This window comes from Xiphophorus hellerii, chromosome 8, assembly GCF_003331165.1.
Source record: "Xiphophorus hellerii strain 12219 chromosome 8, Xiphophorus_hellerii-4.1, whole genome shotgun sequence".
In the NCBI taxonomy this organism is placed as follows: domain Eukaryota; kingdom Metazoa; phylum Chordata; class Actinopteri; order Cyprinodontiformes; family Poeciliidae; genus Xiphophorus; species Xiphophorus hellerii.
The window spans coordinates 4402530-4415585 of NC_045679.1; the positions used below are offsets into that span (position 1 = coordinate 4402530).

General features: G+C 42.4%; 1 long non-coding RNA gene across 1 annotated transcript; it reads left to right on the top strand.

The window, feature by feature from the left end:
• Positions 1–283: 283 nt before the first annotated feature.
• On the top strand, positions 284–1279 carry LOC116724652 (uncharacterized). The gene is made up of 2 exons (XR_004340208.1): positions 284–926; positions 1011–1279. It is a non-coding gene; the product is annotated as an uncharacterized LOC116724652 (long non-coding RNA).
• The last annotated feature ends 11777 nt before the right edge of the window (positions 1280–13056 follow it).

Genomic DNA, 13056 nt, shown 5'->3' on the forward strand with positions numbered 1-13056 from the left:
AAACCGAGCGTCTGAATCAGGAAGTGGAGTCTACGCTCCGCTGCATGTGCTCCTCCAACCCCTCCGCCTGGTCCGTCCATCTGCCCTGGGTTGAGTATGCACACAATTGTCACATTTCCTCTGCGTCTGGTCTCTCCCCTTTTCAGTGTTCTCTGGGGTATCAGCCCCCTCTCCTGCCCTCTGACGAACCGAGGAATGCCGTTGCCTCGGTCCACGGCCACATCCGCAAATGTCAGCGCATCTGGAAGGACGCCGCGGCGGCCTTGCATCGCACGCTGATAGGAGAAGGAAGCCGGCCCCTCTCTATAGTCCTGGTCAGAGAGTTTGGCTCTCCGCTAAGGATATTCCCCTGAAAGCCGCGCCTCGGAAGCTGTCCCCTAGATTTCTGGGCCCTTTTGAAATTCAGGAGGTGATAAACCCTTCTGCGGTGAGGCTCGGGCTCCCGCCCTCTCTTAAGGTGCACCCTGTGTTTCATGTCTCCTTGTTGAAACTGGTGAGGACTAGCCCGCTGTGTCCTCCGGTTGCCTTCCCTCCCCCCGCCCGCATCATCGATGGAGCTCCGGCCTATACGGTGAATAAGATTCTGGATGTCCGTCGGCGGGGTCGGGGATTTCAGTATCTGGTGGATTGGACGGGGTACGGCCCGGAGGAGCGCTCCTGGATTCCCAGATCGTTTATTCTGGATCCGTCTGTTCTACGTGAGTTTCACGCCTCCAGGCCCAGGAGCGTCGCTGGACCACCAGGTGGCGGTCGTTGAAGGGGGGGTACTGTCAGGATTCAGGTTGGAGTGAGGGCTCTTTCCAGAGACGAGCTACGCGGAGGAGTTTGACAGCCTGACGTACCTGCATCGGATCCTGGTAACCAGCGGCAGGCTTCTTAAGAAGCGGTGGAACCACCAGTCTTCGCTCGATGGTTACCACTTGTTGGTCAGACTCAGCCGTAAGTTCTTGCATAGTCCATGTTAAGTATTGTCCAGTCATTTTATCCTCTTCCTCTCTGTTACCTCTCAGACCTTGATCCCGCTTCCCGGAGCCAAGCCTGGAACTTCACCGGTCAGGCACGTCTCGCTGGTTGGCACCTCCAAGCCGTTCCAATCCGCTGCAGCCCGGGACCCCTGAACCTACCTGGACTCCCTTTTCCTCCTGACGTCCTCCAGTCTCAATTCTCGAACAATCATTTGACCTCATTAAAACAAACCCTCTTAAACGTAAAGTCTGTTCTTCGGTGCGCACCTGCATGTGGGCAAGGAAATTAAAATCCAACATGACAGATGTCCTTTTAGGCTTCAGTGAGTTTCTTCAGGTTGTTATTGAGGGATTTCCTTTCTCCTCTCTGTTGGAGCTTTTCCTGTGTTTGGAGAAATGAGTTGAGTCTTGCCCTGGCAGCTGAAGGAGGAACAGCTTGTCCTGCTCTCTCCCGTCCTTACTGATAACTTCGCCTGAGCTACATTTAAAGTGACAGTTTTTATAGTTATATTCACATTTTCAACATCATAACTGGATTACTACAAACCTAAGGACTGGGGGATTTTCTTACTTTTATTTTTACCCTACTTTTCTTCATCTCCAAGTTGAACCAGGACAAAATGCCTCCGGCCGACCCCAAGGACATTAGCAGTATTATACAACGACTTCAGTCTATAGAAGTGAAGATCAAACAGCTGGAGGTGAACTTTGAAATCAACGCTAACTGTGGAAATCAGACAACTCTTTCTCAAATCAACGGAGAGGTTGTACGCCTCGCATCAAGCAGCTCACCCTGGAACGCTCTGGGTGCCAAGCCGAAGCAAAAGTCTCACACCGCAGATCCGATGAGGCGACTGACAGGGAGAACCCCTCACCTGGACGAATCAGCGTGGCCGGCTCTGAGCCGAAACCCACCTTCAACCTCAACACCTGCTCCACCAAAGAAAAACAAACAAGCAGCTGCAACCAAAACGGTTCCACCGACCCCGCTCCCAAGGACAGAGCGACCAGCCCGGGCCTCAAAACATTCTGACTCTGTGGGAATCCCACTGAAAAACAGATTTTCTGTACTCCAGCCTGAGCCTCTGAGTGAAACCTCACTTTCAAACATCAACAATGAGGCAAGACCAACACATCCACCCCCCAAAGCTCCAAAGGACAAAGCGGCTACCAGGAAAACGAAAGGTATTGTTAAGGAAAAATGATTATTTTTAGTGCTTAATACAGTTAATCTTACGGCATGTGTAAAAGGTACATTCAACACTCTTATTTTGAACCAGACAGACAGGGGTCAAAATGCAGATCACTAAATGGGGCCTCTTGCTGTGCGGCCAGAACGCAGAGCCATAAAATTAGCATTCCTGCAGGCAGTTGGGGGGAGACCTGCCGGAGGCCAGCATCTGCGATGGTGTATAATTAATGCAAAATAGAAGATTGAAACCCCTTAACATTTAATTTCTAAGTATTAATGCCATGTTTTTACTGAAGATTGTATTATTTCATTTTAAAACTACTAAATGATGAATGTATTTGAAAACTGTATTATCTGTGACGATATTAGAAGCAAATGGAAATTGTTTGAATGAAAATGTTTTGTTTACTATTAGAAAATGGCTCAGGAATTATACTTTATTTTGTCCTGTGGATTTCATGTATTATTTTGGCAGAACTCAATCTTTTGGGGGGGCTGACTGTGGAAAAGCAAAAACTGGGGTTTGCAAAGATAACATTTCCTTGAAAATTACCAGATGCAAGTCTCTTTGAGAACTTTAGGAGAGATAATGGAAGAGACGTCAGATTCCGAGGGTGTCTGCGAAATCTTATCTCAGGACTTTCGGCGCCGGGGACATCCGTACCTGGCACGGCCCAAGATTAAGTGGTCCGCCCTTTTGCTTAGACAAAAACCAGACAGACCTCCAATCTTTGCCGTAAATCAGGGAGGTTCTTAAGTTTCTCTGAGTCCCTACGGGAGTTTCTAATTGGTCGAAGAACGGAACGCCTTGATTGAATATATTATATAGAAGAAACACCCACTCAGTATAAAATTTAGTGTCACCACTAAATTTTCAGAAAAGTTGCCACTATTTTGCTTTTTTGCAGCAGCTATCTCCAAGGACGCGTCTTTGCCTTTTTTTCTTGCTTTATTTTTCCTGTTTCAAGGTAATGAATTGGTCGAACAGAGGAACAGAATATCTCTGTTCCTCTGCAGTTTTGTTGATTGATTCATGCGTTGTTTCGTATGAAATTAAACTCTGTGATTCTGTGACGTCGACACGCAGTGTTGTGGTTTCCTTGTCGCTGTACGTCGCCCACTGAGAGCGTCACTAGCGGAGAACGTCACTCGCTGAGGATCCCGGGAAGATTAAAGAGGAAAGAGCCAAACGATTTGTCCAAAGTTAAAGTATCCTCTTTTTTACAGTATGCCAAAAGTGCTTATTGTTGGAGATGAGGCAGTAAATGGAATCAGTCACGTTTGCAATCCCAAGAAAACGAGAGTGATTTCTTTTCCTGGTGACACTGTATCTGATTTAACTCGTAAAGTTCTCTCGCTAACCGCTGATCAGCCAGATATTGAGTCCTTAGTTGTGCATGTTGGAGCCAACAATGTGGCAAAGCAGAAATCTGAGATTCTGAAAAAGGACTTTGATATTCTTCTGAAAACTATGGGAGCGTTGAAAATGAAGTTATTTCTCAGTGGTCCAATTCCATCACCTCAATGGGAAACGAAAAACACTCCAGGCTGGACATGATAAACAAATGGCTGATTAAAAGCTGCTCTGCCAGCTCAGTGACCTTCATCGATAACCTCTGGATCTATTGGCAGCGCTTTCACCTTTTTGGAAGAAGCAGACGCAATCTTAATAAACATGGGATAAAGTTGCTCACTGCAAATCTTTTTCACTTTATCAACAAGGACAGCAACGTGATCATCGCTTCAGAAGAACAGGCTCAAGGACATATTACAACTCTGCCGTAGGGCAGAACGAAAATGGCATAAAACTCAACTTCACGTTCATTGTGACATCTATAAAGACTACGTAACTATCATTTAACACTAAGACATGCAAGAGAGGCTTTCTTTGCAGATGTCATAAACAAAAACATTAACAATGCTCGAGCTTTATTTGCAACAGTTGACAGAATCACAAACCCTCCTGTGATGTTACCACCTGAATTCCAATGTATTGCCGCCTGCAACCAGTTTTCCAGCTTCTTTTCAGAGAAAATTCAAAAAATCAGAACATTTATCTGTACATCCACTATAAAGTCAATACCAATGCTGTGCCCAAACAAAACAAATACAGAAAAAATGACCCAGTTTCAACTACTTAATTATAAAACCCTACAGGAAATTATAAGTCAACTAAGCTCCAGTTCCTGCTGTCTGGATGTTTTACCCTCACATTTCTTTAAGAAAGTCCTGCCTGTTATTGCTGCTGATCTGATCCAGATAGTAAACTCATCGCTCTCATCAGGCGTTTTCCCCCAGGCTTTGAAAACAGCAGTAATCAAACCACTTATAAAAAAGAACAATCTGGACAAATCACTAATGCAGAATTACAGGCCGACCTCTGACCTCTGACCTCCCATTCATCAGCAAAGTTATTGAAAAAGCTGTGTGTAAACAATTAACTAGCTTCCTAACGATAACCAACCTCTTTGACTCCTTCCAGTCTGGTTTTCGTGCTCACCACAGCACGGAGACCGGCCTAGTCAAAGTGTTCAATGACATCCATATAAATACGGACTGTGGCAGAACCACAGTGCTGGTTCTGTTGGACCTCAGTGCAGCTTTTGACACTGTTGACCATGACATATTACTGAATCGACTGGAGAGTTGGGTCGGACTCTCCGGTCCAGTGCTTAACTGGTTTGAATCCTACATAAAGAACAGGGATTTCTTTGTTTCAATTGAAAACTTTTCATCAAAGAGGTCAAAGGTCACATGTGGGGTACCCCAAGGTTCAATCCTAGGACCCCTCTTATTCAATATTTATATGCTCCCACTAGCTCAGGTTATGACAGGAAATAATATTAGCTACCATAACTATGCAGATGACACACAGCTCTACATTACGATGTCACCAGGTGACCTTTGACCCCATCCAATCACTGAACAGATGCTTAGAACAGATAGATGTGTGGATGTGCCAAAACTTTCTCCAGCTGAACAGAAACAAAACTGAATTATTATTTTTGGACCTAAAGAGGAACGATCTAGAGTTATAGATCTAGAGTTATAGATCTAGAGTTATAGATCTAGAGTCAATGCACAGCTTCAGTTATTACAACTGAAAACCAGCGATCAGGCCCGAAACCTGGGAGTAGTGATGGACTCTGACCTGAACCTCCAGAGCCACATAAAGACAGTCACAAAGTCGGCCTTCTATCACCTGAAGAACATTTCCAGGATTAAAGGACTAATGTCTCAGCCAGATCTAGAGAAACTCATCCATGCATTCATCTTCAGTCGTATTGATTATTGCAACAGCGTCTTCACAGGTCTGTCCAACAAATCAATTAAACAGCTGCAGCTGATCCAGAATGCTGCTGCTCGCGTTCTCACTAAAACCAGGAAGATAGAGCACATAACACCAGTTTTAAAGTCCCTCCACTGGCTCCCTGTAGCTCAAAGAATAGACTTTAAAATACTGTTGTTAGTTTATAAATCACTGAATGGCTTAGCACCACAATACATTAAAGATATGCTTTTATTGTATCAACCTTCCAGACCTCTCAGGTCTTCCGGTTCTGGTCTGCTCTGCATCACCAGAACCAGAACCAAACGAGGAGAAGCAGCTTTCAGCATCTATGCACCACAAATTTGGAACAAACTTCCAGAAAACTGTAAAACAGCTGAAACACTGACTTCTTTTAAATCTTGACTAAAAACCCACCTGTTTAGAATTGTATTTGAAATGTAATCAATTACAAATTTATTGATGGAACTTGACTTAATGATTGATTCTATATTGCATTGTGATTCTGTTTTGTAATGATGTAAAGCACTTTGAAATGTCTTGCTGCTGAAATGTGCTATACAAATAAAATTTAATTGATTGATTGATTTAATCAGGTGGGATTTTCCACTTCCTGCTCCGCCGTTGACACAGAAGTAAAATGGATGAGGGTTCAAAGCACAGAAACACTGAATACACCAGTCTCTTACTGCATAGAACACACAGGCCTGGTTCTGGTTCTGGTTCTGATCAATTGTGCGTAACACAGCTGGATCAATTGAAGGCTGTTCCCTGATGACTCTGACTTCTGTTCCAGCATCAGACTGATGACTGTAGTCGGGGGCAATATCCTGTTCTTTGTCCTCATCAGAATATCTCTCAGATTCTCATCACACTGTAATCTTACAGCTTCAGATTCAGGAGCAAGAATCCACCATTCATCAATCACATTGTCTCTGTTTTGTTCTCCTTCTTCCACTGCACTCTGAATCTCCTCACAAAAGTTTCTCATATTTGTCTGTCTGTCTTAATGCTTTTCACAGACTCAATGTCCTCAGAACAAGGAAGTTGTATGCAGCCAGAATAGTAGAAGAACTGATAGGTTTGGGACCATCATAATGTTGAAATAATAATAGTGCTGACTGAATACCAAAATGAATTAGCGGCATTTTAATGCTGGCTGAAAAAAAGAGCCAAACAGACAAGAAGGTGAAATCAGTGACAAACAGGTCTCCACAGCAGAGAGATGGATTACGGCACTCTTCCTCCTCCTCCTCTTCCTCCTCCTCCTCCTCCTCCTCCTCCTCCTCCTCCTCCTCGCCCCATCCTCATCCTCCACCACCTCAACTGAGTTCTGATGGGTCGGTTCAGATGCTTTATGAAGATCAGACACCAGAACAGAGGCGGATCAGAACCAAAGCCAGCAGCTCTGCTGAAGCTCAGGAGAACTCTGAGTCCAGATGTGGACCCTGGTCTCCTCCAGAACCTCCTCTGTTCTGCTGTGGAGGAACTGTGTGGCTTCAGTTCTGCAGCAGGACCTTCTCAGCTGCAGCAGAAGAAGAAAGGACTTCCTGTGTTCAGGTTGGATAGAAACCTGGATATTTTTCTAGCTTGTGGCTCTGCTTCCAGCGTAGATGTTCTCCAGGGTTCTGATCTGGATCTAGTGGACTGTAGAGCTCATCAGGTTTCCTCTCATCCACTTTGAGATCTTCAGCCTCCTTTAGATTCAACCTGAAGCTTCTTCTGACGGAGCTGCAGCTAATATTTAGCATGATGTTTATTATTCTAGCCTCAGTGTTCTGTTCTTCATGTGACTCCACTGAATCCAACTCTGATGTCGTCCACTTCAGAAGTGATGAAGATCCATTTTTCTTTCTCTTCCTGCTCATTTCTTTCCAAAGCTCCCATTTTTTCCAGGAGGATCTTCAATGTTCTCCAGCTCTCTTTAGATGATGAAGGAACTCAGACTGACTCCACCCGGCTGGTGCTGCAGGTGAGCAGAAACAAACAAACCCTAAAGTCGTCCCTGCAGACCAGCTTTAGATTTGGATCAACTGAACATCAAGCTTCAGTAACGTCTCAGTTAAAGTTTGTTTTCCAGATCTGAGGTCAGAAAGTTCTGGTTTCCATCATGTCCCAGTTCTTAGTTCTGCTTTTTTCTGCTTCTTTTTCTCCACTGTCCACCTAACAGAGACAAGAGGATTAAAATGCTTCATAGAAACGTTCTCAGATCTCAGATCCTCATTGAACCTGATGTCTGTAGTTTTAGTCAGAAGCTCTCCCAGATGTTCCAGATGAGAAGATCTGAGCATCTGGTTTGGTTGATCCAGAAGGTTCTGGACTCATCCAGAAACCCAGAACAACTGGACTCCAGTCACACCTTAAACAGAACATTCTGCTTCTAAATCCAGACTGGACCGCTTGATTTCTTTGGACCTGAAACATAAAGTGCTGTGAAAAGTATTTGCTCCTTTACAGATTTCTTCTGTTTTGCCTTTTTGTCCACCTGAAATGTTTCAGATCATCAAACTGATTTTAATATTTGATGAAGAAAAACTGATTAAATTCAATAAACAGTTTTCAAATGATGATTTTATTCATTAAAGGAAAAGAGCTGAAAACCAACAAACACAAAACCAAGAAAAAACACAAAGCTGGAAAAACAAGACAAGAATAGAAATAATTAAACAAAGTTTAAATTACTGTCAATGGCAAGAATACAAAGTTTAAACTGAAAAAAGTTTAGATAGAAAAACAAACATATAAAACTTTCACTCTGTTCTACATAAATCATCATCAAAATCTAAGCAGCAAAATATTTCCTGTATATTTTTCTAAAACATCTTCAAGGATTTCCAGCTAAGTTTGTAGACAAACTCACAAAAAACATCATAAACCTTATTTTATTTGTTTAGCAAATATTTTAAAGAGAGAAAAACACTTTTATCTCCTCACTAAATTATTGCAAACTAGAAATCCCTCTAAATTACCTACAATTGTTTTTAATATTCATCCTAAATAAATCATTTTCTATTAGTTTATAGTTTGTTTCTTTCATTTCTAACAATGTTTCTTTACACCATGAAAGGAGTTTATTATAGACTTTGTAAATAATCAATGTTGTTCTGATCTCTATTAAATCATAACATTTTAAAGTATGCACTTTCATTTTTTTATTTTCTTGTTACTAAATATTACAAATGTTTCCATAATTTAGTGTTAATCTATTTTTGTCTCATCATTAATATTTGTAATTCTCCTTCCATTAAACTGTTGCTGCTCCAAACTGACCAGATCAAAATAATGTATCAGCAAATAAAGTAAATGTTAACAAATTAGATTCATTGCATAAATAATTTATGTAAAGTAAGAAAAGTTTAGGACCCAGTTCTGACCCTTGTGGTTTTCCACAGGTAACTTCTAGTAAATCAGAATTCATATTATTTGTACATTTTGATGTCTTGAGTAACTTTTACCCAGGAATGTGAAAAGCCTCATGATTCAGAAATAAGAAAGAGAATAATTATATAAAAATATATATCTTTCTGATTATTTCCTGTTTGTATTTCTAGTCAGACCAGTTACTGCAGCAGGAATCAGCTGTTCTTTTCTCTGGACTCTTTTCTCCTCATGATTCCATCATGAAACATTTTCATCAGAACTTCTCTCCTTCCTCATGAAGGTTTTATCAACCTGCCTCTAATTTCACTGCAGACTTTCTGCTGCTCTGAAAGAAGAAACTAAAAATCATGTGAGTTGTGATGTCATCAGTCCCACCACATCCCTCACATTTACTTTCAGTTTAGAGTCATTTTGTTGTTCATATTTTCTTCATCAACTCTTTGGATCATTTGAACAAACTGTAAGTTTTCTTCTTTTTCTCCTACTTGAACTTTGACCTCAGGAACTTTCTTGTTTGTTTTTTGTTCTCTGATGTTTTTAGAAAACATCCACTTCTGATTTCTGGTCAAAGTTTCATCTCTTCCTTTCAAAGGTTAATCTTCAGGATTATTAGATTATTGATGAACTGCAATCAAACAACATGAACAGCTGATGTTTCTTTGGTTTTTCTCTGAACAAACTACTTCATGTTTCTATTTGCTGGATTCAAACTTTGAGTGATGTTTCCCAAAAAGGATAAATGATTAAACCATGATTTATCAGATATCATGACTTAATTAAACCTTGATTTGGTTTCACAAAACCAATAGCACATATGTTACATGGTAATTAATCCTCTGCCAGTAACCTGCTGCTCTTAGTTCAGTCTGGTGGCCCAAACCCATCAGAATCCAGTGTGTTTGTCACTGATTACACCTTCTTGTCTGCATGTCTTGGTCTTTTTCCCTCCCTGAAATAAAATGCTGCAAATTCATTTTGATATTCAGTCATGTACTATTATTATTTTTAACATTCAGATTCAGATGACAATAATTGTTCTCACTGATAAACCTCAATGCCAACTCCAGACAGCCAAACTCATGATCAGTCCTGCCGAGCCGAGCTTGCAAATTCTCCAAGGTCTGTTCCTTAGATTTCAGGAACTGCAACTGAAATGTTTCTCTCAGCAAGAATCTCTTCTTGTTTGTGGTTCTGCTCACACAGCATCTGAGTCTGAGTGTTCACAGCAAGACGTTTCCTTGTATGAGACAGGCAGCCTCTCAATGGGCAGAACAGCTGCCAATGTTTTCTGAATTTCATGATACACCAGATAACAGCCAAGTCCAAACAGCAGAAATCTTGTCATCAAAAATTGAATTATATATACATCTTAAAAATCCCCAACCAACAATATTTGACAGATGCAGGGTCTTTCACTTCCCCCAGGAATTCATCATGTATCCAGATGCAAATGTCCTGTTGGGGCAGGAAGGCTCTCCTTTGCTCATTCTCCTCATCAAACCCAGATCCATAGTTTACAATTCGGAAGACATGCAAAGAAAGAAAGGATCCAAAAGTGATAGTACAATACACAGAGCAGAACACAGAGCAGATGAGGAAGGTAATAGGAGAATAAAAGCATCCGCCTTCACTGAGAGAAAGAGGAAAAATAAACACTATCAGATCCGCACATTATAATATTGACTTCCACTAATGGAATTTATCTAGCGTAGCATCAGTGAGCCTGTGAGCAACTCATGGTTTCTTTAAGACATTTAGATAGATAGATAGATAGATAGATAGATAGATAGATAGATAGATAGATAGATAGATAGATAGATAGATAGATAGATAGATAGCATTTATTGTCATTGAACAGAATTCAACGAAATTTCCATTGCAGCTCCCGTGCAAAAGGTCAAATATATACAGTATAAATAAGCAAACACACAATAATAATAATAACAATATATACAACTAAATTAACTAAAGGCACTCAACCATCCAAAGAAGTAGCAGCAGGTCCAATTATGGCAAAGTACAGATAATGTGACAGTGCAAAGTGCAGAACAGTGTGGCTGTGTGGGGGTGGGGGATATGTATGTATGACTGCGAGGTTATGATATGTGTGGGAGGGGGGGGCGGCAGGGAGTAATGGCTCTGACGGCTGTGGGGAAGAAACTGTTTCTCAGTCTATTTGTTGTAGTCCGTATATTCCTGTACCGCTTGCCTGATGGCAGCGGCACAAACAGTCTGTGGCCCGGGTGGCTGGGATCCATGGCTATGGATCCAGCTCTCTTCTTGACCCGGTCGGTGTAAATGGAGTCCAGGTCTTGGAGGGGGCATCCCACAATGCCTTGTGCTGTTCTCACCACCCGTGTCAGTTGTTTCCTCTCCAGTGCTGTGCAGCTACTGTACCACACAGTCATGTTGAGGCAGAGGATGCTCTCGATCATCGCCCTGTAAAAGTTCACGAGCAGCCGTGAGGAAAGTCCAGCCCGTCTCAGTTTCCTGAGGAAGAAGAGCCTTTGTTGTGCTTTCTTCACCAGGTGGGAGGTGTTTGTGTTCCAGGAGAGGTCAGACGTGATGTGGAGGCCCAGGAACTTGATGTTGTCCACACGTTCCACCACTTCTCCATCTATGAGAAGGGGAGTGTGATCCGTCTTCCTGGACCTTCTGTAATCCACAATGACCTCCTTGGTCTTCCCTGTGTTCAGCACCAAGTTGTTGGCTGAACACCACTGAGTGAGCTGCAGAATCTCCTCTCTGTAGTGGGTCTCGTTGTTGTCTGAAATGAGACCCACTACTGTTGTGTCGTCCGCGTACTTCACGACTGTGTTGGTGTTGGTGGATGTTTATTAACACATATTCATCTGATTTATTTAGGCCTGGCTCAACATAGTCGCACCTCCTTAGTTTGGTTTGGTTTTTGTGAAACGGATGAAGCTAGAATGAACTAATGTGTCAAGCTTGGGTTTATCTCTCATCCTGGATTTCTGAATGAGACTTTTGTAAGAGAGCTCTCCACCATTAGGTTTATATACAACACTTTCCTGCTGCTTCTTTTCAAAATAAAATATTAAAATGTGTTTGATTCAGTCAGAATATTAGTTTTTTTCAGATCACATAAGCCATTTGTAGTCTGATTTCACTGCATACCTTCTACTTAGGGTGACCATATTTTACTTTGGGAAAACCCGGACAACCTGCAGCGGGGGAGGGGGCGGGGTGCTGGGACAACCAGAACACCTTGGAGCGCGGGGGGGGGGGGTGCTAGACAGAAAGTCTAAAAGCGCGAAAACTACATACATTTGCGCTTTCGCATGTTGTTGGCGCACTGACAGCCATCTTCTGATTAAGAACAGGGCTGCCCGCACTGACGCGGCTCAGGGATTACGTAATTTGCAGTTGACCAAAATCCCGGACGATTTTTAAATTCCCCCCGGACATCTTTTTAGGTCTGAAAAGTAGGACATGTCCAGGAAAAAGAGGACGTCTGGTCACCCTACTTCTACTTCCTGATTCTTCAGCTCTGAAAATAAAAACTACAAACCAGGTGAGCTGTCCACAAGCGGAACAAGTCAGAGTTGGGCCGGGGGGCGGGGCTAATGACCGGGTCCTTTATACCCAAATAATAAAACTCATGATAATATAACTTTAAAACATAGACATGCCCGCAACAGCAGAGCTTACAAGTTTCACCACCACAGAATGTCATTCTGAAATCCATCAATCAGACATGAAGTACAACAAACCAAGAGAACAGAAACATCAGGCTGCTGGTCACTGATGATGAAACGACACAAATTCAAAGCAGTTTAGAACCGCGGATAGCAATCGGATTATTTTGACACTTTATCAATTTCAACTCAGAGCCTGAAGCAGCTAGCAACTGCTGAAGCTACGTTTATTGTTGAAACCAACTTTTTTCCCCGAAGAGTTTTTGCGGCGCTAGTGCCTCGTATTTTATTGCGACAGTAGGCAGACAGGAAAGAGGGCGGAGGACATGCGGCAAAGGTCACCGGGACCGGGAGTCGAACCAGCGACGTCCACATTGAGGACTAAGGCCTCCACTAAGGACTAAGGCGTGCTAACCACCTACGCCACCACAGCAGGCCCGAGAAACCAATTTATGTTACAGCCATACAGTGGTACCTTCACATTACTTAAGTTGATCCAACTCATGAAAATTAAGTTAGCTCAACAAACATGATCCTCCATGATTTAATTACGTTAATTCAAAGACATTT